Here is a 22,400-nt window from a genome sequence, read left to right as displayed (position 1 = left end):
GGCTTCTACATGTTAGTTCTAGGCTAAGTACCAGTAATGCAATGATAAATAATATAATGTTCAAGTTTTCATTATTGAAATTCCATCATTTTCTAAATTCTCCCAGCAGTATTTTGATTCCAGAACTATAAAGTTTTTTTTTTTTTAATTAATTTATTTATTTATTTTTGGGTGTGTTGGGTCTTCGTTTCTGCGCGAGGGCTTTCTCTAGTTGCGGCAAGCGGGGGCCACTCTTCATCGCGGTGCGCGGGCATCTCACTGTCACGGCCTCTTGTTGCGGAGCACAGGCTCCAGACGCACAAGCTCAGTAGCTGTGGCTCACGGGCCCATTTGCTCCACGGCATGTGGGATCTTCCCAGACCAGGGCTCGAACCCGTGTCCCCTGCATTGGCAGGCAGATTCTCAACAACTGCGCCACCAGGGAAGCCCTATAAATTCTTATATATATTTTTTATTAATTTACTTTTCATTGTTTTTCTCAGCTTTACGGAGGTATAGTTTACTTTTTAAATGTGTCCTTATGATATGCCTTAATTTATTTCCAGTTGTTCAGTGCTTATCAAAGCTGAGCTTTTTTATAAAAATATTTATAATTTCTATTAAAATATAAAATATAGTATACTTAAATGATTTTATATAGTTTCTAATAATTGAAGTATTTTACATGTTATATCATGTAAACAAACTCTGAATTAGAAATAAGGTCACAGTAGTGATCTGTAGAGAGATGATTCATATTTTATCTGAACCTAGATTCCATTTCACATTACTTTGTCATTATACATGGCACTGTTAGATTTAATTCTAGTACTCTGCAACATGATATTAATAAGAGCTAAATTAATACAGCTCAATGAGAAAGAATTCATATTTAAATGACCAGACATCTTCATTATCTACTACATTGTAATAATCGCAAAGAACATACCAACTGTTATTTTTATTGTAATCATCGTATAGCAAGATTTTATAGAAGAGGTGTTGTTATTGTTGTTTGCTTTTGTTTTGCCAATTCCTGATTGCTATATTGTTCTCATTCCTTGTAATACATACATCTTGACGAGCCTGCCTGGAGTCTCTGCTCTGAGAAATGCCTCCCACCCAAACTTCACACAGCCACAGTGGCTCCCCTGCCAGAACTGAATGGATGAGAAGTAAACACCTTATCTAACCTGGATCTATCATGCTGTGTGTCCTGAGAATGTGTAATTGGAACTAAGAGACATTAATTTAGACTCTAGATTTGTAATATATAAATTGATGAACTAGGGAAAATAATATTTAATCATATGAACTAAGAAACAGGGAATATTAGTTTTCCAAAAGTTAAGAGTAAAATAAACATACACAAAGGAAGCTAAACAAAGATTGAGAGAAAAAGCTCTGGGAGGTTTCTAAATCCTTTCTGAGGTTCACCTGCATTCCCACACTTGGAGTCTGGGAAGTCTCCCAGTTAACATTATAATAATGCTTTCCATTTATATAAGCTAGTTCATGTTGGTCTCTATTTAAAATAATTAACTCTTTGGATGCCAGCAATACATTGCTGCAAATAAGCATATCTCCTAAGTAAATGAGCCAGATATTCTGTACCTAAAAATGGTAAGTTTCAGATGGTCACTTTGATGTAATAATTGATGAATTCCCTCTTTCTGGAGATCTATTTATTCCTAGAAGGAAGTTCTTTCAAGGTGAAATCAATCCCAGTAAACTTTCCATAATAAAATTAACCTATAGTAACTAATCCACTTCTCAGCAGACTCTGTCAACACAGTGCTGTTTGTGGAATCACCAACCTCCCCTGCTGACCATAGGCTGATTCTAATATCACATGGAAGAGTGTGCTGCCTGGCTCAAGCAATTATATGAACAGAACAGTTCTCAGTTGATTTCTAAATACCCAGAGAGACATCATCTTCCAGATATTAAAGGATCTCTATGAAAATAGGTTCCCCCAAATGAAACTTCAGTTCAACTGAAAATCAACAACAGTTAATTAATAATTTTGCTCAATGCAAGTTACCTTGACCTGTTTAGTGCTGGTCCTGCTTTTAACTACAACTTTCATAGAGAGAGTATATCAAATAAGCTTGAGGGATTCTCCTTGCCAGTGACTGAAAGGATCTCCTTCAGCTGAGGGTCAGGCAGAATAGAAAAGATGAGCTATCTGGAAATGAGAATTAGGTTTTCCCTCCTCATGATGCTAACATCAGTGGCTTTTCTTGCAAGAAAAATCCTTTCCAAAATTGACTAATTTGGGGGTTTTAAACAAAGTGATCATTGTATGATACTTTTTATTTAATAACTAGGTTAGATTTAGTCTTCCAAAAAAAAATCAAGTTCCACTTAATAACCAAATAACTGGTTACTGGCCAATTGTCTTCAGAATGACCAGATGTTCATTAGCGTTATCAATCCATGCTGAATGCATCTTCAAGCTCCAATTAGATTACATAGTTTTCCACTGCACCAGACCTGGAACAGAGTGTGTCTAGATTTGTCTATCACCAGCCAAAATCATCCTGATCCACTTCACCTCCCACCTCTTCACCTTTTTCTGTTTACCCATCTTAGACCTCCCACTTCCTGCTCCTGGAGAGTTATTAGTATTACAACAAATACCGTTTGAGTGATCTTTCTATAGTTCCTTGACTTCTTTAAGGAGAGTCAACATATAAAACTAATAAAAAATAAAGTTTCAAATCAAACATACTTAGAAGTAATAAAGACTTTTATTGACTATAGACTATGAAGCTAACAACCTTAACTTTATGTTTATAAATCAAATTTTGGTTGGCACATTGGCAGTATTTAAATTCTGTGAACACTTTTAATAGTGAAGTACTGTGACTAAATGGCTTTTTTTTGGTATGATTCCTAAATAAGGTGCCAGTCAAGCTGAAGGAAAATATTTAATCTATGACGTGGTCTATGGCCTGTTCAAGTTGACCTCATTTATTATCTTCTTAAACTGTAGCTTTTAAATGTAGCCAACAGTCCTAAGCTGTATAACCCATATGGTGAAAGCATGGTTCTACTGCTATGAGAGTGTCATTGTTGATATCTCATTGCCAAAATAGCGGAACACAGAGCACACTCAAACATAAAAGCCTCACACCATTTTTGAGAGAATTCAGTTAGTCATTGGCTCTATAAATGTGCGATCTGTTTCTACTATACAGACCTTGAAATGAACTACATCCCAAAGGGTGCTCAAAACATCTGGAAGATAGTATGTTGGTCAAAATTTGTACTATGGGATTTCTTTTTAAATAGCAGTTTATAGATAAAGACACATGTTTTAATAAGAATTTTAGATATCTGTGTAATAATTTAGAAAATATTTATGTCAATCTCATAATAATTACTGCCTGGAAATCAATTGGAAATTAACACATTTATTTTCTGCTACAGAGGGAAATTAAAGGAAATACGGTGCTCTCCAAAGCAATGTTTCACCCAAATAGAACATGGCTTACAGTGTACTAGCAAAGTGGATACGTTCACTTCATGACAAATGACATTCCATGGCCCACACGCATCATGCGGAGTGGTGGTTCTCAAACTTTAACAGGTATCAGAATCACCTGGAGGAGAATTCATAGATTGCTAAGCCACACCCCCAGAGCTTCTGATTCAGTAGGTCTTGGATAAAGCCCAAGAACTGGCATTTCTTAACAGGTTCTGAGGTAATGCTGAGGTTTCTGTGCTGATGTTAGTAGTCCAAAAATCACACTTTGAGGATTAAAGTTATACGTGATAAAAGGACCATCTAAGTTTAGCTAGCTGTAACTATTGTTGACATTCAGCCAAATAAAATGGTCAAGTACTAGGGGGAAAAAAAAAAAAAACAGGGAAAAATGTCTTTCCATTAACTCTCATCTTAGAAATCCATTCTAGAAAGTTCACTGAATCTGTGAAACCAATATATATGTTAGTTACTGGCTCATAACAGTGGAGGATAGAGCTAACACTGGGTTATTTTGCCAGAAATTCCATTTCCTAACAAGTTTTTTCTTCATATTTCACAAGAGTAACTAATATCTTTAAGCCTTCTCTTTAGTCTGTAAGGAATCCTCTAATTTCTAATACCTGATGTAGCTCCAGAAAAAAAAGAGAGAGAGAAAGTACATGAAGGACTTAGTAGGAAAATTTACTCCTATGCAGTCCTCAACAGTAAGAGAGAGGAAACATTTCTATTTTTAAATTAGTTAACTTTGCATTTCAAGGAATAGTTAGAAATTTTTATGTACACATACAATTTGAATTTTAATTCTTCACCCCACTGCTTTGTCGGGTGTATATATCCCTACTTAATCCCCTCCTGCAGATCCTGAAAGATCTTTAAGCATGCAGCTTCCCCCACTTCCCTGCTACCCAACTGGGAAGATATGAGCCAGACAATCAATGGCCCAAAAGAGAGGCTAATCTTGCTCAGCCTGGTATATATTAGTTGGTGTGATCATGTGGCCCATAAACAATAGGGGAAATTACTCCTAAGAGGAAAATAGGAGGAAAACACCTAAGTAGATCTTTATAGCAAAAATTAGTTATATTATTTCAAGTGCTGTGAGTTCTTAACTATTAGACATGAAGTTCTCACTAAATTGAATGATGATGTTTCTGATTTTGTGGTCCTTTCAGGTGAAACTGGTATTATGTTTACCTTTGTGTTTTCTTTGAAGCAAACATTTTCTTAGCAAATTAATGGTACAACTAAGATTATAGGAGACAGTTTTAAACAACTTAAAGGAATAAACTTGCTGAATTGCCCCCCATAGTATCACACATGCATCCTTTATAATCAATTTACTGATCACGAATAATTCTTAGCCATTCATACAGATATGTCTTTTACGGACTCCTACTAGGCCTTGTTAAAGTTACAATAAATGTGTTAAAATTTTTCAGTTACATGAATTTTAAAAGAGTGTATAATTCTGGCTATTTTCTTCCAAGTTAGGCTGAAGTAGCTAAGTTTCACTATAAAAGCTATGCAATAAAGACACATATACATTTTTTATTTCAATTTTCCCCTATTTTGACTTGTCCATATTGACATATTCTTTGCTAGCATGAATGTCTCAGAGATGACTGTTTTGACTATCTCATACTAGCATTTAGCTCATACTATCAGGGTTTCTTTTCTTATGACACTATGAATGTTTCTTTGCCTGTTAGTAGATAGAATTCAATTCAATGTACCTTTCTTTTTCATAGAAGTTTTCAAAATTTTTTGTTGCAATTTTAATATTTTTATTAACCAGTGTCCTCAAAAATAAGCTTCAAGGTTATATAATATTTTAAAGAAAGACTTGAAATTCTAAATTCCTATAAAACATACGACTTAACCTACCTAAACTGTCATGACAAGAAAGCAGTGGACTGAGAATGGTAGAAGGAAGTAGCAATGCATACCTGGTATTGAGGTTAAAAATATGATGGTATCATTATGAGAATGACTAACCTGAAACAATAAGCACCTTGAAAACCATATTCTAAACTAGTTTAATCCTCATATAAGCACAGGTCACTTCAAAATTAATATGTGATCTTCCCAGTAAGTGTTGGTCTTACAAAGTGAAAACCCAATGGCTTGCTTGTATGATGTCACACTTTATCATTACTTCAATGAGAAGGCATGCATAAATATGCAAGTATTCTGAAGTATTTCAGCTATATGAAATCACAGGCAAATTGCATCTGCCTCGGGCTTCCCTGTTGGCGCAGTGATTGAGAATCTGCCTGCCAATGCAGGGGACACGGGTTCGAGCCCTGGTCTGGGAAGATCCCAAATGCCGCGGAGCAACTGGGCCCGTGAGCCACGATTACTGAGCCTGCGCGTCCAGAGCCTGTGCTCCGCAACAAGAGAGGTCGCGATAGTGAGAGTCCCGCGCACCGCGATGAAGAGTGGCCCCCACTTGCCGCAACTAGAGAAAGCCCTCGCACAGAAACAAAGACCCAACACAGCCATAAATAAATAAATAAATAAATAAACATAGAATAATCATTAAAAAAAAAAAATTGCATCTGCCATTCACAAGGTATCAATCTTCAGTCTGTTTTTATCTGGTTTTAATCTTAATTGCCCCCTATGTCACAACAGACTGCATGTCTAAAATGTGTAAACTATATTATCTTGCATAGTTATAAACATAAAACCTATGTGATGTTTAATAAACATATTGTCAACATTTTCCTAATATATTACAAAAATTATGGGAAGTATCAAACTACTTGGGGGGAAAAGTTTATGCAGCCTTCTTTTACAACTGGAATAGGAGAAATTTTAATTGTATGTTCTTTTCTGGGAAAAGTAGAGCTGGACATTTATTTGAAGTTTTTGAACAGGTTGTCTCCATAAAGCTGAATTCTGTAATCATAAGTATTAAAGCATATCTGTAAGAGTATCATATGCTCCCTTCTGATTTGAAGAAAATAAGCCTAATGAATATTTCTATAGTTTTGAGAATTATATCATTATGTAGATATAGATGATTCACTATATTAACCTAAATATTGGTCCACCTGTTTATCAATTATGCACATGAAGAAATAAATATTCTGACCAGACTTGAGAGAGAAAAAAAATCACCTTTTACCTTGGTGAGGAATAAAAAGGATCTGAGATACCCCAAATAGTAAAACTGTTCAGACTTTAATTTTTTCAGTAGAATAAAATTTTAGTCCATTTTTATTTTATCTCATTCTTATTAACTTTTACTAATTGAATATTAAGCTCTGTGAAGACAGGGTACATCAACTCTTCTTTGCATTCCTAGTATCTAAAACAATGCCATTTACAAATAGATGTTCAACAAATGTTTGCCAAATTGTAATCTTCATAAAGATCCCATTAAACAAAAAAATCACTTGACACTCCATAAACAGGCAAGATGTATATCAGTATAGTCTCAGTCAAGTACCATACTTAGAAGAAGTTGATATTGCTTAAATCTATGGATAAAATCCAAAATTGACAGGGCACTTTTGTCAGGCTTTTGAAGCTCATGATGACCTTCTCAAACGTATGTTACCGGGAGTGTATATTTTTTTTCACTCTATGACCCTCACATTTCTTGTGATTTTTTTTGTCCCATATTCAGTTGAAACCAGTATATCCCTACAAAGATCAAAGAGTAAAACAGTGACCTTTACACAGTTAGATATTTAAACGATATTCTTTTTAAGTATCTATTAGACAAGATTTACTTCATGCCATTTTCAATCAACTGCACAGACAGGCCGTGGGTATATACGATAAATTCCTCTATTCGAGCTAACAAAAATATTTCATCTACACTTTGTTTATCCATGGAAAGAAACTGAGCATGTCCTCTGCAGTTTTACTACAGGTCATCTGAAGGGCAGCCCCTGGATTCCTCTAATCCACGCAGACTTCCCAAGGGCCAGAGAACAAGGCTCGTTTGATACAGCACCTGCTGTGAGCCCATCACTTGGATACCTTTTCTGCAAATTTTTGCCAGACTGTGAATAGTGTAATATGTAAAAGGGGGGAAAAAAAGCTCAAAGAGCAATAGGAAAATCGGCAGCAAATCAACAAAAATACCATTAAGAATCACGGATCAATCATTTCACATAACTTTCCCCAATATGGTTGCACTGGCCATATGTCAGCAATTGGCACCCAGGTCTCATAGATATTGTCTACATGCTTTATTGTCTAAGTATCTTTATTGCTTCTGACCTATGATTCAGGTATGCAGCAAAAACATAACTATATTTCCTAATCATTCACTTCTAAGTAGAAAATGCCATAGCAACTAAAACTTGTACATAGAATAGTATCAGAGATTGGAAAGCATTTATGAAAAAAAACGTTTTCAACCATTAGTATAAGTAAGCAATACGGTGTTCCATAAGAGAGAAAATAAGGCCTACATTTCTAACTGTAGTTAAGAAATGGCTTTGGTGTTGAGACTAATAGGACTAGTCTCACCTCATACAAGAGATCGACTGAAAGTCAACTAAATTCTAAGTGGGTTGCAGTTCCAATGCTCTAAATTAATAGAAATCTGTGCAAAATCTTATTTCCTACCACCTTTTATAAATGCTGTGCAAATTTAAGTGGCTTCAGGTATAGAATAGTAAAAGAACAACATCCTTTGAATTATTTTAGTTTTCATTCTAATACGCAGGCTGTCTGACTCAGATACTAGAAGCTGACATGCACAGACTGGGTAACGAAAAACAGCGTCTAACATAGAAGAGCAGAAAATACCACAACAACCTCAAAAATATTCACTCCTCTTCCAGTCTTCTCAGCAACATTCATAAATTGTGTTTGCCAATGTTGCTTTTATGGCTCAGAAGAAAAACATCTCTGTCCTCTAAGAACTCAGTCTGTGAAAGAAATCATCCAAGGCATGTACACAAGTTTGGTACAAGGAGGAATACCTGTTAGCACATTACGGCTGAACAGAGTAGCTTCGGAAGGAGACAGCATTTGAGCTGGACCTCAAAGGATAAGCAAGATTGCAAGAGGCAGAGATGGACAGTTGCCCACTTTGTGAACAGCAGTTATACTTAAACCACATCTTGTATTTCTTTGCATCTCTTGCACTGAGTGCAATGCCTTAACATAATAAGCATTCCATATATAATTCCTACTGAAAATATTTTCATATTGAAGAATTATACTAATGTATTAATTTATATCTTGGCCTGGTATTCATGATCATGTAAATCTCATTCCAACATTTCTTTTAATCCTATTACACAATACTCTGGGAGATAAAAGCTTTGCTCACCATTTCTGTATTTTCCAGAGCACATTCGTTTGCCCATGACATGCACAACTCAGAATTATCTTTTGCTAATTGAACTTTTATGCATCCTTGAAGATTCAGTTTAATTTCATCTCCTCCCGAAGCCCAGACAGCAGTCATCATCCCCTCATTTGAACTTTTTATATATTTTTGTCTTCAAAAGTATTCATTTCTTATACTAGAGCCTTTGAAGTTAAGGAACCATATCTTTAGTATTATGGGTTCTTCCTAAATGCTTCATTTCTTATACATAATTGTCATATGATAAATATGCTTGACAGAATCTGGGCTAAAGTACAAATAATTAGGGGGTTTGGGGTTGTTGTTGTTTACATTCAGCTTGTTTATTAAGCATCTTGAAGTTTTTACTCCATTTCAAGACTAAAACTGGAAATAATAGATGATACATTTGGATATATTTTTACTTCTTTACATTTAACTTTTTATTTTGAATATTATGCTTACATAAAAGTTACAAAATAGTACAAAGAGCTCCTATACACCCATCACCCAGGTTCCCCTCCTGTTAACTTCTTCCACAACCTTGCTACTTTATTACAGCTAACACATTAACAAAGCACAATATTAACTATACTATGGATCCTATTAAATTTTACCAGCTGATCCTCTAATGATCTCAAGATCCTATCCAAGATTCCACATTGTATTTAGTTGTTATTTCTCCTTAATCTCCTCCAATCTGTAACAGTTTATCAGCTTTGCCTCTCATAATCGTGACTTTTTTAGAAGTACTAGTCAGTTATTTTGTAGAATGTTTCTTATTTTGGTTCTATCTGATGTTTTCTCATAATTGGAATGAAGTTACGGTCAGACTATTTACATGATGTCTGGCTTCCAAGATGGAAGAGAGGAAGGTGCCTGTCCTCTTAAAACCCAGAACATCACTTTAACTGCATCCTATTGGTCAAAGCAAGGGATAAGACCAGCCCAGATTCAAGAGGAGGGGCCACAGATTCCACTTCAGGATGGGAGGAACAGACTGACCTACAGGAATGGAAGTAATAGACAGTGACCATCTTTGAAGACTATCTACCACAACTGGGTTTTCAAAAATACTTTTCAAAAAAAAAGCAAAAAAACAAAAACACTTAACAAGACAACCAAAACCTGGGAATCTGCCACTTATTACACCTGAACATTTTTAATTATCTGAAACTCCTTTAAAGTAGGGCTACGTTTCTTCTCTAATTCACGGCGTGTGGCAGCCATGGAGGACTACTGCTACGATCTCCCCTTAAAGAAGAAAACTGCCAGGAGGAGTACAGTTAACCAGTAGCTTTTGGCTTTTGCTTTTTGAGGCTCTGCTATAGCATTCCTGCCAGGGCCACATCCTTCGCAGCTTGCTTCTGCTCCGTGACTAAGTATGGTAGTGGAACTAGTCACTTCTACTCGTCCCAGGAGTTCTCTAATGAGCACTCTTCACTCAAGAGCTCCCCATCAGCCCATAGAGACTTAGAACCACAATGTAGTCTGAGGCTTTGCCTATTCAAGTCTCCTTCCCTGTCTTGTCCCCTTCATGGGTATCAGACCTGAATTGTAATTAGTGGTTTTTTAATACTTAAATTCCAAATAAAGTAAATCATATGTGTTTAAGGAAATGAAGTAAAAGTAGAAAAAGATTAATCCACAATATTCTCATTAATCAAAACCAGCACATTCATGAATATTAAAAATCTTCTTTCATTTGCAACATTCATCCACATAGAGCAGAAACATTTTCTTGAAAACTGTAAGATAAAAAAACAATATCTCAACTGGCTTTTATGTGAAACTATGTCTTCAAATGAAAAAAATATTGTCCTTATAATTATCTTGTTTTGGAGAAAATTAAAAATATTCCTGACAGCACAACAAAATCTTATATCTATAATAGAGAAAGCATTACTCTATGGCCAGGCATCACTTAATCCAGTCAAAAAGACTGACTGTCATTTGGTCAAATATTACATTTTCATCAAGGTCTTATTAAACAGCTTTTCTTCCCATTGATTCAAGATATTATTTGATATTATATTTAATGTCCAAAGGGCTTTTGTACATGGAAAAGTATGTTTACATAATTATAAATCTAATACACAAAAATGTTCTAAGTATATAAATAGCACTTATAAAAACTAATAACACTAAAATGTATAAATCACATCAATAACTTAACATATCAACTTCTTTCAAAGACTCTAAGCTGTTTTAAAATGGAAAAAATAGATATATTATCATGATTATTCTAAAACTCATTGTTACACTTGCATTTAACCTAGCATCAAAATCTTGACACCACCTATTGGCACACTTATCTTCAGATCTCACAATAATCAAAAGACACTCAAAAGAAAAAAGATACCATTACAGCCTATCTGGGTTACAGATTTTTTTATTATGTAATAAGTGATTACTGATTGGGACATAGATCTGGAGTGAGACTTCCAAGGTGATTCAACTTCGTGCCAATATTGCCAAAATTCTCCAAGCCTTTCTTTTTTTTAAGTCTAAGTTTATTTGCAAGACCCAGGTAGTATGTTTTCTGTCCTTTCTTTCACAAAATTTTCATATTTTTATAACCTGATGCCTTTTCCTGAAATTATGGGTCCTTTAGTATCAACTTAATATCAAGTAACAAATTTACTTAGTTCAATAAGTTTAGAAATTAGTATAAAAAGTTAGTTTTGAAGCTCCTCTCAATAAAACCCTGGGTACTTTTAAATGGAGAGGAGTATTAGAGACTAAAATTTGGAATAAACTGAATTTCACCTAGAAAACAAACAGTTTCTAGAGGTAGGGTAGATGAAAACTTTTGGGATAGAACTTAAAAATAGATTTATTCTTGAGGACATGAGCTCACAAAGATAGTTACAATTTAGTAACTTCACTTTCTTAAATATATTTTCATTTATTTCCTCTACCATATATTTCAGATTTTAATCAATCATCTCTATAATTGTATCCTCTTTTATAATTCTTGTATGTTTCACGGACCATAACTCTGTAGTCATCCCACTAACATCACTAACATTTTTAAGGAAGCTGGCCTGATTGTATGACCAGCTTAGCAAGAAACAGGATGAACTTAATTTGCTGTCATTACTGGCACTGATTTGTGCTTTCTTTGAACTCCTCTACTCTTAAGAACTTTTTCTTGGACATCATTTTTCTTGATCAGCTTCCTGCTAACCCTAAATAAAGCTGCTTGCTCTTTCATCTACTCCTCTTCTCCACTGCCCTCTCTTTCCCTTTTAAACAAGTCTTCAGCTGGTCACTAATTCACTTCCTCTCAAGAAAAGAGCTCTGCAAGTTTTTTGGTACTTAATTCTGAATTATATGACACTCATTCTATTGCTTATAAGATACAAGTCATCCACATATCGAAAATTCTATATTTTTTCTAGCTCCAGTTTAAGAGATTAGGGTACAATTTTAAAGTTGCACTGCCACTTACAGTTAACTGACTTTTTGGTATATGGAAAGAATTATCCCAGTGCACTCTTATGGCCCTTATAATAGTAATATCCTAAGTTTTTAATACTTTTGTCATCTCCAGGCACACTCTAAATAACACCAATATGCATAAAGTATTGAAGACACACCTAAAATTCCCTCAAGATTGGGAAAAAAAATGTTTTTCAATGTGAAAATAACATATTTTGCTGGTGAAAAAAATATAATACTAGATAATCACATGAGAAATGAACTTTCTTGCCAGGTGGAAGTGGAATTTTATTGACATTGACAATGATAAAGCAATTTATAGGATAAAAATCACATGCTGAGCCAATATTCAATGTTAATTATATTAAGAAGCTACATTTCGGGGCTTCCCTGGTGGCGCAGTGGTTGAGAATCTGCCTGCCAATGCAGGGGACACGGGTTCGAGCCCTGGTCTGGGAAGATCCCACATGCCGCGGAGCAACTAGGCCCGTGAGCCACAACTACTGAGCCTGTGCGACTGAAGCCTGTGCTCCGCAACAAGAGAGGCCGCGATAGTGAGAGGCCCGCGCACTGCGATGAAGGGTGGCCCCCGCTAGCCACAACTAGAGAAAGCCCTCGCGCAGAAACGAAGACCCAACACAGCTAAAAATAAATAAACAAATAAATAAATAAAATTTTTTTAAAAAAGCCATATTTCAAAAAATTGTCAAAGATAACTTATTAATTCTTCTAAATGTATGTTGCAAATGTCATGGTCAACTTTATTCAACTGCTGCTTATATTTGGGTCCCATAGGAAATGATCAGATGAATTTATTAGCTTAACCACTTATCTTTGGAGTAAATGTGCTTCCTCTTTGTGCCAGTTATCAATTTACTGTGTCTCAGCTCTAAATCCACCCTTCACTGCCCTGCTTGTGATACTGGAGCTGGACCTTGTAAGCATTTCTATTTTGCCAGCTGGCAAAATGTTAAGATTTGCCAGTAGAGGGCCCTGAAGGGCTGTTGCTGTAGGAAGGGGCTTTTATTCCTGTTATGGTGATTTCCTTCTTTTTCTCTCCTGCAAATCTCAGCTAGGTAAGGGAGTTCCAGGGAAGCTCACCCATAGCCAGTGTCAATGACATCCCCATGAGCAGCTTCTCAGCTAATTCAGCAACACTCCTCACTGTCAACTTCCTGCTGAATTTAATCAGCACCCTACTAGAAGGTTTCTTGACAACCAGCCTTGGCTTGGTGCTCCTCAGTGAACTTCTCCACTATCCAGTGGGTCACATCTACACTCCCTCCAATGAGGTCTAAATTTCAGCCTTGGGGGGGATGGGACTCTCCCAAATCTGTCCCTCCCTTCAATATACTGCTCCAGCCCTGTGGGTGGGTAGCATTTTTTCCATATATCCACTGTTCCTCTGTGCTATAGAGTTCTCTTTCTGCTTGTAGTCAATCCCTGTTATACCAATACCCTGTTATTAATGAAAAATCTTTATATAAATCTTTCCCTAATAAAATTTCTGTCTGTTTTCTGTCTCCTGGCTTGACAGTGACTGATACCTTATTCATAAGAATATTTTGAAGATTCAACTCTACCAATCTCACTAAGCCTACAAATCCAAAGTCTTGTACTATCTGCCCACAAACTCTATTGTTTTCAATGGCCATCTCACTAGTCTACAAAGGCTATCTGGGAAATATTTTACTGTGGCAAATAGCAAGATAAACACAAATTTATTCTCCCCTTTATTCACATTCTTTTGCAATGTCCTCCATATTGACCGTTGGCTGGTGTTATAACTTGTTTTGGCCTACTGAACTTTAGCAAATATAATGTGAGGAAGGACTTAAAATGCACTTTTGCAATGAGGATTGCCACCTTATGTTGTACAAAGAACCCAGAGATTACTATGTAATGAGTCTGAGCCAATATGTCAAAGAATGAGAGATCATGTGAAAGATAACTAAGATACCCTGACAAACAGCTGTCTGTGTGGCCAAGATAGATCAGCCAGCTAACAGCCAATCCATCAGTGGACCACAGGTAAATAAGCTGAGATACATCAAGCTGGCCCAGACCTTCCAACAGACCTATAGAATCATGAGTTATATAAATTGGGTGCTGTATTAAAATACTAAATTTTGGCATAGTTTGTTACATAGCAAAAGCTAATTACCAGGGCTTCCCTGGTGGCGCAGTGGTTGAGAATCTGCCTGCCAATGCAGGGGACACGGGTTCGAGCCCTGGTCTGGGAAGATCCCACATGCCGTGGAGCAACTAGGCCCGTGAGCCACAACTACTGAGCCTGCGCGTCTGGAGCCTGTGCTCCGCAACAAGAGAGGCCGCGATAGTGAGAGGCCCGCGCACCGCGATGAAGAGTGGCCCCCGCTTGCCGCAACTAGAGAAAGCCCTCGCACAGAAACGAAGACCCAACACAGTCATAAATAAATAAATAATTGATTAAAAAAAAAAAAAAGCTAATTACCAAATTATTTTATTTCCCAAAAGGAGAAAGGGGGAATAAAAGCTGAAGTCTCTAGTTAGAAGCAAGGAATTATCAAAATGAAGCCCATGAATGTTGGAAGTCTTTTGTGATGAAGACCTTCTCTGAAAATATAAATTTGTCTAACCTGTCTAATTTAGACCAGCCAAATCTTTCTGTAAGTCAGAAATATTAATCAAATACAGGATGTATTAGATTTTCTTTTTTTTAAATTATTTGACCTATTAAGGTCAGTGGAAACAGTTAATAGTGAAAAGTTTGTATGTGATCATTAATGCAATTTAAAATGGTAAAGTGAATTTAAGTGAATGTCATATAATTCCTAAACACAGTGGCTTTTATAGAACACAATATCTTTAATACCAATTATTACATGACAAAATTTTAACATAGCATAATTAGATTTCAGAAGGCTTTATAAAAGTAGTATAGAGTTCTTATCAGTTTAGGGTCCTCTTCTAATGTTAAATTAAAAGTTCCACTTACATGCACCATAGTACTATAAACCTGACACAATGAAACTAAATTTCTCCCCGTAAGCCTACTTCTTTTCCTATGCATTATTACTTCAGTAAGTCCACCATCTAACTAATGCACATGCTATAAACATGGGGATCACTGTCTTTGCCTTTTGCTCCTTTATCTTCATGTTCAACCTTTGTTGCCCAGAATCTTCTTAACCATCTTTTAAGTATGCCTTCTTCTTTTCATCCCCACCACCAATACCTCAATCATTCAGAACCCTCCCCCCTTCTTTCTCCTTTTGATTACTCATCTGAATTGGTTACGGTTTGATTTCGCCTAACTAGTTACCCCTTCCAATGCATTCTCCACATTCTCCATATGGTGGTGCCCTCTTCCATACATTCCTCACCTACCATCCTATCTCCTGTTCTCCATTTCATCTTTAGCCACACCCTCAGGTCATTTCTTCTGTTCTCGGAAAAGGAGGTAAACATGTCCTTTAGCATCTATGATACTCTGGGTTCCTGATCTTCCATCAATATTTCCATTCTCTTTCTCTGCCTTAACATTAAATTTTGGCGATCTCTGGGGTTCTTCCTTCAGGTTACCATTCTCTTCACTCTAATAAACTATATGTTTATTAAAGCACCTTACCAATATAAAACTATACAAAGAGAGATTTGATAGTTTTTTGTTAAAAGCCCATACAACATATACTTGATATAATTATATTGTGATGAGCAAGACCTCAAAGAAAAAATTTTCTAAGATCTATAAGGCAATACATTTTCCATTATAAATCCATAGATTCTTCACTTTCATACAAAGAAAAAAGCTTTAAATAGAGACATAGTATTCATAGTTCATTATAGATTTCATGCTGTTGAGGCTCTGTAAAAAGAAAATTTGAAATATTTTATAGTGATTAAACATACGCGTTTTAAAATCAAAAGTTCTGAGGATAAAGGGGGCTTTATACTAACCAGCTGTGGCAGATTTCTTAATCTGTATACTTTCACTTACTGACTTCACTTACATGTAAAATGGGAAAAAAAAAATCTAACTTTTAAGCTTCTAGGAAGAATTGAAATGGAATGACATACTTAATGTTTATCACAATTTCTAGCACCTAATAAGCATTCAGTAAATGGCTGTTGAAGCAATAATTTGTTCTGTGTCTTCTCTTTATTTTCCTACACCCAGAGGTGTCCTCTACTTGACTCAAAAAAAAAAAATGGCAAAAACTTAGGAAATACTCAATGGCATCTAGATCTCTAAGAAGGCTTTGATATTCTTTGGACATACAATAATGTAAACTTTGAAATACAACTTTTAGAACCCTTTTGTGTAGCCACCACTGTTCATCATGAAAGCATGTCAGGAGGAAAAGAAATGTGAATTAAGATTAGTAGGATTCCTCCTCGGAAGTAGAGACACATAGAGCAGAATTTTTTTTTTTTTTTAAGTTAGTGCCTTATATAATGGGGAGGAGCTGGAAATGGAAAAAATATCTATACCATTTTTCAATCCCTAAAACAGGCTCAATTCCAAAAGGGATAAACGTTCCTGGAGTGACCATGTTAGTAGTACAGAAACAGATGGAAAGGAAGGGGGAAGCTTCTCCTGAAGAGAGATTATTACACACATCTGTGTGATGGTCACTCATGTATTTTTTTTTTTTTTTAATATGCACTGCAGAGTCTCTAAGCCCTCTGCTTGTCTTTTTTGCCTTCCTTTAGTTCATCTATGTTTTTAAAAGAGTCAGTACAAATAAATTGCTTGAAAAGAATGATCTTTAGTGATGGAGGTAGCCCCCTCAGGTATTCTGAATATGAGATTTATGGGCACTCAGGTCCCTTTTTCATTACCCTTCCAAGGTCCCTCCATTTCAATTCCAGTTGTTCACATCCTGTTTCAAGAGACATCCTATGGAGCTGATCACATGTAGGAGAGTCTGTCTCAAAGTCTTTTATTTATTAGGAAAATTCTCTTTCAGAGTCCTGGAATCAGAGAGAAGACCCCAGGGCCCCATGACCACGATAAATGTGCTAATCTTCCTGGCACTCATCCTTCCTCATTCCTGGCCTTCCTCATTCCTTTCACCAATTCATCATTCCTTCTATTTTACAAATCAGAAAGAAATGTCAAAGCCTGATGTTTCAAAGGAATGGTGGTCACATTTCTTATTAATGCAATTTCATATGAATTTTGGAATTCCATTTTTTTCAGCGTGGTAAATCTTACTTTATGTGTCTGACCTTGCTATTCACAAGTATTGGCTTTCCTTTTGTGTTGTAATCTTGCAAATAATTTTATACCATTTTTAGCTAGCCAATAAGAAGAGTGATTAAAGCAAAGTCAAAAATTGACAGCTCACAGGTCAGATCCAGCCTATAAATATATTCTACTTGACCCTCAGAATATTTTAAAACACTTTGAGTTGATTGCCAGCATTTTAAGGTCAGAATTTTGTGTTAAATCTGTATTTCCTGGTTCTTGAGAAATACTGGGAATTATCCCAATACTGGATTAAGCTTTGTGCTTGAGAACAATTGGCTGAAACCCTTTTAGCATGGACTTGTGTTTCATGGTCCAACACAGTGTCCACCGCCCCGATGTCTTTCTCCCATTCTACTTCATTCATTTACATTACCTTCCTGACCGTTTTCAATACTTGAATTTGTGACTTCCCTGCCTATGTTAACACACACACACACACACACACACACACACACACACACACACACAGAGTACATCTCATATCTAAGGTATGAAATATATCTCAAACTTTTCATATCTTATACTTTTTCTCAACAAATATTACCTGCTCTAAATCAAAATTACTACGTAAACAGTGCTTCCAAATTTTTAGTTTTACTAGAACACTTCTCTAAAAGCTCCAGCTTCAGGCCAAACTGGGGTTTAGACATACCTAGATGTCTAGGAACCTTAAGGTTCCTTAAGAAATAGTCAGGGAAGAAACTTGCCAGGACTCTTATTACATGGGAATCTAAGAAGAGACATCTGGGGGGAAAAAAACTCTTTCTAAGGGCAACCTGGGCCCAAAAACAGGAATTGAAGGTACACTGAGGAAGTGATCCTAAGAGCATAGCTAAATCAAAGTGATATTGGCCCAGGCCCCACTCACTTTTGTCTGAGTCCTAAGGAGAGAGAAGAACAGAAGTAGAAACCACAAGACCTAGTTGTTTAAAACTTCTGTAGGACAACAGGACACATGTAACACAGCTCTGTTGACCCTCTGCCAGAGAGCAGCCCCAGAAAATCATTAGCTTGTGTCAGTCAACTGAAATATTCTCAAGGGTAAAATAAATAGTTTAACGTAAAGTACGAAAATATAAATCAGATGAATATTTGGATGATCCTGAGAGTGAATAAGGACCTTTCTAAACACCAAACAATGAGAAAATAGAGGAATGACCTAATTGACTATGTGGACTTTTGAAACTTCTGCATGCCAAAACATTTCAAATTAAATGGAAATCTATTTGCAATATAGATGATGAAGTGAAATTATCCTTAAAATAAAAGGTGCTCTTATAAACTTGTACAAACCAATAAGAAAATTAATAGAAAATTGGACAAAGCACAAATAATTCAGAAAAGATAGCCAAATGTCTGGAAATACATGAACAAATATTTTTTCATTCATTACTTGAATATATATAAAAACTAAATATGACGTATCTTTTCTATCATATTAGCAAAGATAAAGAAATGGCAATGCCCTCATAAACCACTGTATATAAACACTGCCACAACCTTTCTGAAAGGTATTTTGACAAGTATCAAAAAGTGTTAATTTTCATATCCTCAATTCAGCAACTCCTCTTCTAAAAATGTATTCTTAAGAAAAAACTAAAGATTTGAGCAAAGATGTATATACAAAAATGTTATTGGAATGTTGGTACTTTTAATAGTACAGAACTGAAATAAAAAGAAATGCCTTGTAATAAAAAGATTAAGGAAGTAATTCTGTATCCGTATAGTGGAATACTATTCCAGCTCTTAAAAAAAAAACTTGTTGTATAAGGAAATTTATGGACCGAGGGGAAGTGCACAATATGCTAATTAGTGTTAAATATATGCTAGCATATATCGTACGCAGAACTTTATTTTTTTTTAAAGAAAGAGAGAATCTCCCTGAGGAATATCCACCAAAATGCTAAGAGTTCCCATGTGGGTTTGGGATGTTTTATATTTTTTGTCTTCAGTTATTTCTAAGTCAGTTCCAAATTTTATGGGATACATTTGTGATTAGGGTGAAAATCAAATTTTATTTTAAATGTTGATCAAATAAGGTAATGATTGAGGAAGTGAAGAGCCTAGTTCCAGATGTGCATCAAAAGTGCCAATTAAAAATTGGGGGGTAGGGCCAGGCAGGATACTACAGCAGCAGTGTGGTCCACAGCACAAGTGGTAGACTTTGAGTCATCCAACAGACGTAATGGAAATCTCCGGCAAACATGAAAATTCTCAGCAGAAAGGATGACAGAACAATGGCAAGAGAGGCGGACCAACAGAAGTAGCAGGGATCAGGCAGGTGCCCTTCAGTAGCATAGTAAATTTAATCATGAACAAATTAGATTAATGCCCTGGATACTTCCAGAAAAGTTTAGGGCAGATTCTACAAAGAACTGGGATCTTTAACAGGTAGATCCCAAAGCTTTCAAATTATAGGTAATTTCTATAAAAGTGACCTCACGTTTTAGACCAGACTGTGGTGGTCTGAGGAAACATGAGTAGATCCATTTTTCATGGTTCTAACAGTAATACCTATATTCATATATATTGCTCTTTCATCTGTACTTGGCTGAGCCATAAAATATATTTTGCTAGTTTACTCCTGCTGTTGCTGGATAAAATACATAATTTAACTATTAACTGGACATGTATTTCCTATAAACTAAGACCATTTTATGAGGCCAAATGACTGATTAACAGAATCAAAATCATTGTTCTGGGGCTTCCCTGGTGGCGCAGTGGTTGAGAGTCTGCCTGCCAGTGCGGGGGACACGGGTTCGAGCCCTGGTCTGGGAAGATCCCACATGCCACGGAGCAACTGGGCCCGTGAGCCACAACTGCTGAGCCTGCGCGTCTGGAGCCTGTGCTCCGCAACAAGAGAGGCCGCGATAGTGAGAGGCCCGCGCACCGCGATGAAGAGTGGCCCCCGCTTGCCACAACTAGAGAAAGCCCTTGCACAGAAACGAAGACCCAACACAGCCATAAATAAATAAATAAATAAATAAAATTAAAAAAAAAAAAAAAAAATCATTGTTCTGCTCCAGGCTATAATACTGTATACATATAGGCAAGTGACTATAATTTTTTCATCCTCTAATACAGGATAAAATAGATCTGTCTAAAGTTGTTAGCGCCTCTTGTATAAGTAGTGCTAATAAAAGGTAAGATTGAGGGTACACTTAAATATTACCCTCAAATGCAATGATTAGTAATTCAGTAGTCCCCACGAACATCATGGATTTAAATCAGATAATGCATGATTATTTCAACATATAAATATACTTTTTTCAGTCTCAGGCTATATCTGTGGAAAGAAAGTAAATCATTTACATCTTGCAATTTCACTTATAAAGCCCTGTTAATTTGTTGTTGTATTTCCAATTAGCTGATTTAAAAAAAAGTGTCAATCCCATGCTTTACTTTTCTTTTTCCAGCAAAGGAAAGGAAAGAGAAACAAGCTAGATAAAGCAAATACAGCAAATCTTAATCATTGCTAAAACTGGGTTATCAGTATAGGAGAGCTCATTGCTCTTTTCTACCTTTGTATATATGTTTGAAGCTTTTCACAATAAAAATAGTTTACGTAATGTTTTAAATGCTGATTCCAATATCATGTATTTTTAACATCTTAAAATAGATCCATCATACATCAACATATCACCATTTTATATCGTGGGAAAAAACTTTTCTTTAAATTCCTCTCTTTTCACATTGGCCAAGGGCCTTATCACGCTCCATCTCTAACTCGGAGTTTTCCTAGATGCAATGGAGGCTACTGTTAATGTAGGCTCCGATCATTTTTAATAAACAAGTATATGAGGAAAACCTCCTGTGAACTCCACAATATTCTGTTCCAAAAGGGCCAAACCTGCATGCACCTCCATAGTCTCAGAAATAAAATCCCTAACCTCAGTAATAACAAAATTATCGCTCACCAGTGAGATGCATTTAAGAAGTTTGCCTGACATATGCTCTGGGTTTTCACATCCCCCGAACATGGTCTAGCCACAGCCACTGAAGCATTATTTGCACAGAAGACAAAAGGCTGAACGATTAGACCCTCCGGTATTCCCTAAATTATTATATCCTCTTGTTGTCCTGGGCAGCTATTACACTGCATCTCAGTAGTTACCCTAACTAGATCCAAATACCTCTTCTCTTTTGGTACCCCTGTGCTATGGTCCCACCACCCTTTGAGGTCTCAGCAGTATTATTCCCTGTTTGCCCAGAACAATGCCAGTTTATGCCTGGTTGTCCCCATATAATTATTAACATACCTCATTTCACTCAGCCCAAACCATTCCCTCCATTCAAAGTAATTAACTGTTCATTCTTTCTTTCCCATACATACTGAGGGTTTTTTCCCTCTATACCTTTGAACACTTTTTTTAAATCTCAGTAGAATGTACCCCATGCCTGGAACTGCCATCTTTAGCAAATAACAATGCAAATATAACTGGGAAAGCTGTATCTCAGGTAAATAATGGATAATTTTTTTAATGTAAGTATGTTCCAAATAATTCATGAGACAAACTTTAAAAATTATCTGTTGTTTATCTGAAATTCAAATTTAACTAAACATCCTATATTTTATCTGGTAACCCAATCACACACAAATCTACATTTTCAAGGCGTAACTCAAATGCTTTTCCACTTTAAAACCTTGATTAAAGCCTTCTTCTTTCTTTCAGTGCTTCCTCCCAGAGGCTCAGAATATCACATCTTCTCCCTAGAATCAAGTCTACTCAAGTAACATATCTCTTCTATACCTTTTTGTGTGACTTGAGGACAAGAGCTGAACTTTACTTATTTTTTTCTCCTTTGTAGTATTAATCACATAGTGATGTATACTAGCAATCAATAAGTATTTTGAATGTCTAGGAATAAGCATTATAGTGATTTTAGTTGGACTTAACAAATTAGTCAATTGTTTCCATTTCCCTGGGATT

Source organism: Balaenoptera borealis, assembly GCF_965194805.1.
Source record: "Balaenoptera borealis genome assembly, chromosome: 5".
Taxonomy (NCBI): domain Eukaryota; kingdom Metazoa; phylum Chordata; class Mammalia; order Artiodactyla; family Balaenopteridae; genus Balaenoptera; species Balaenoptera borealis.
Note: the sequence above shows the minus strand (reverse complement) of the source record.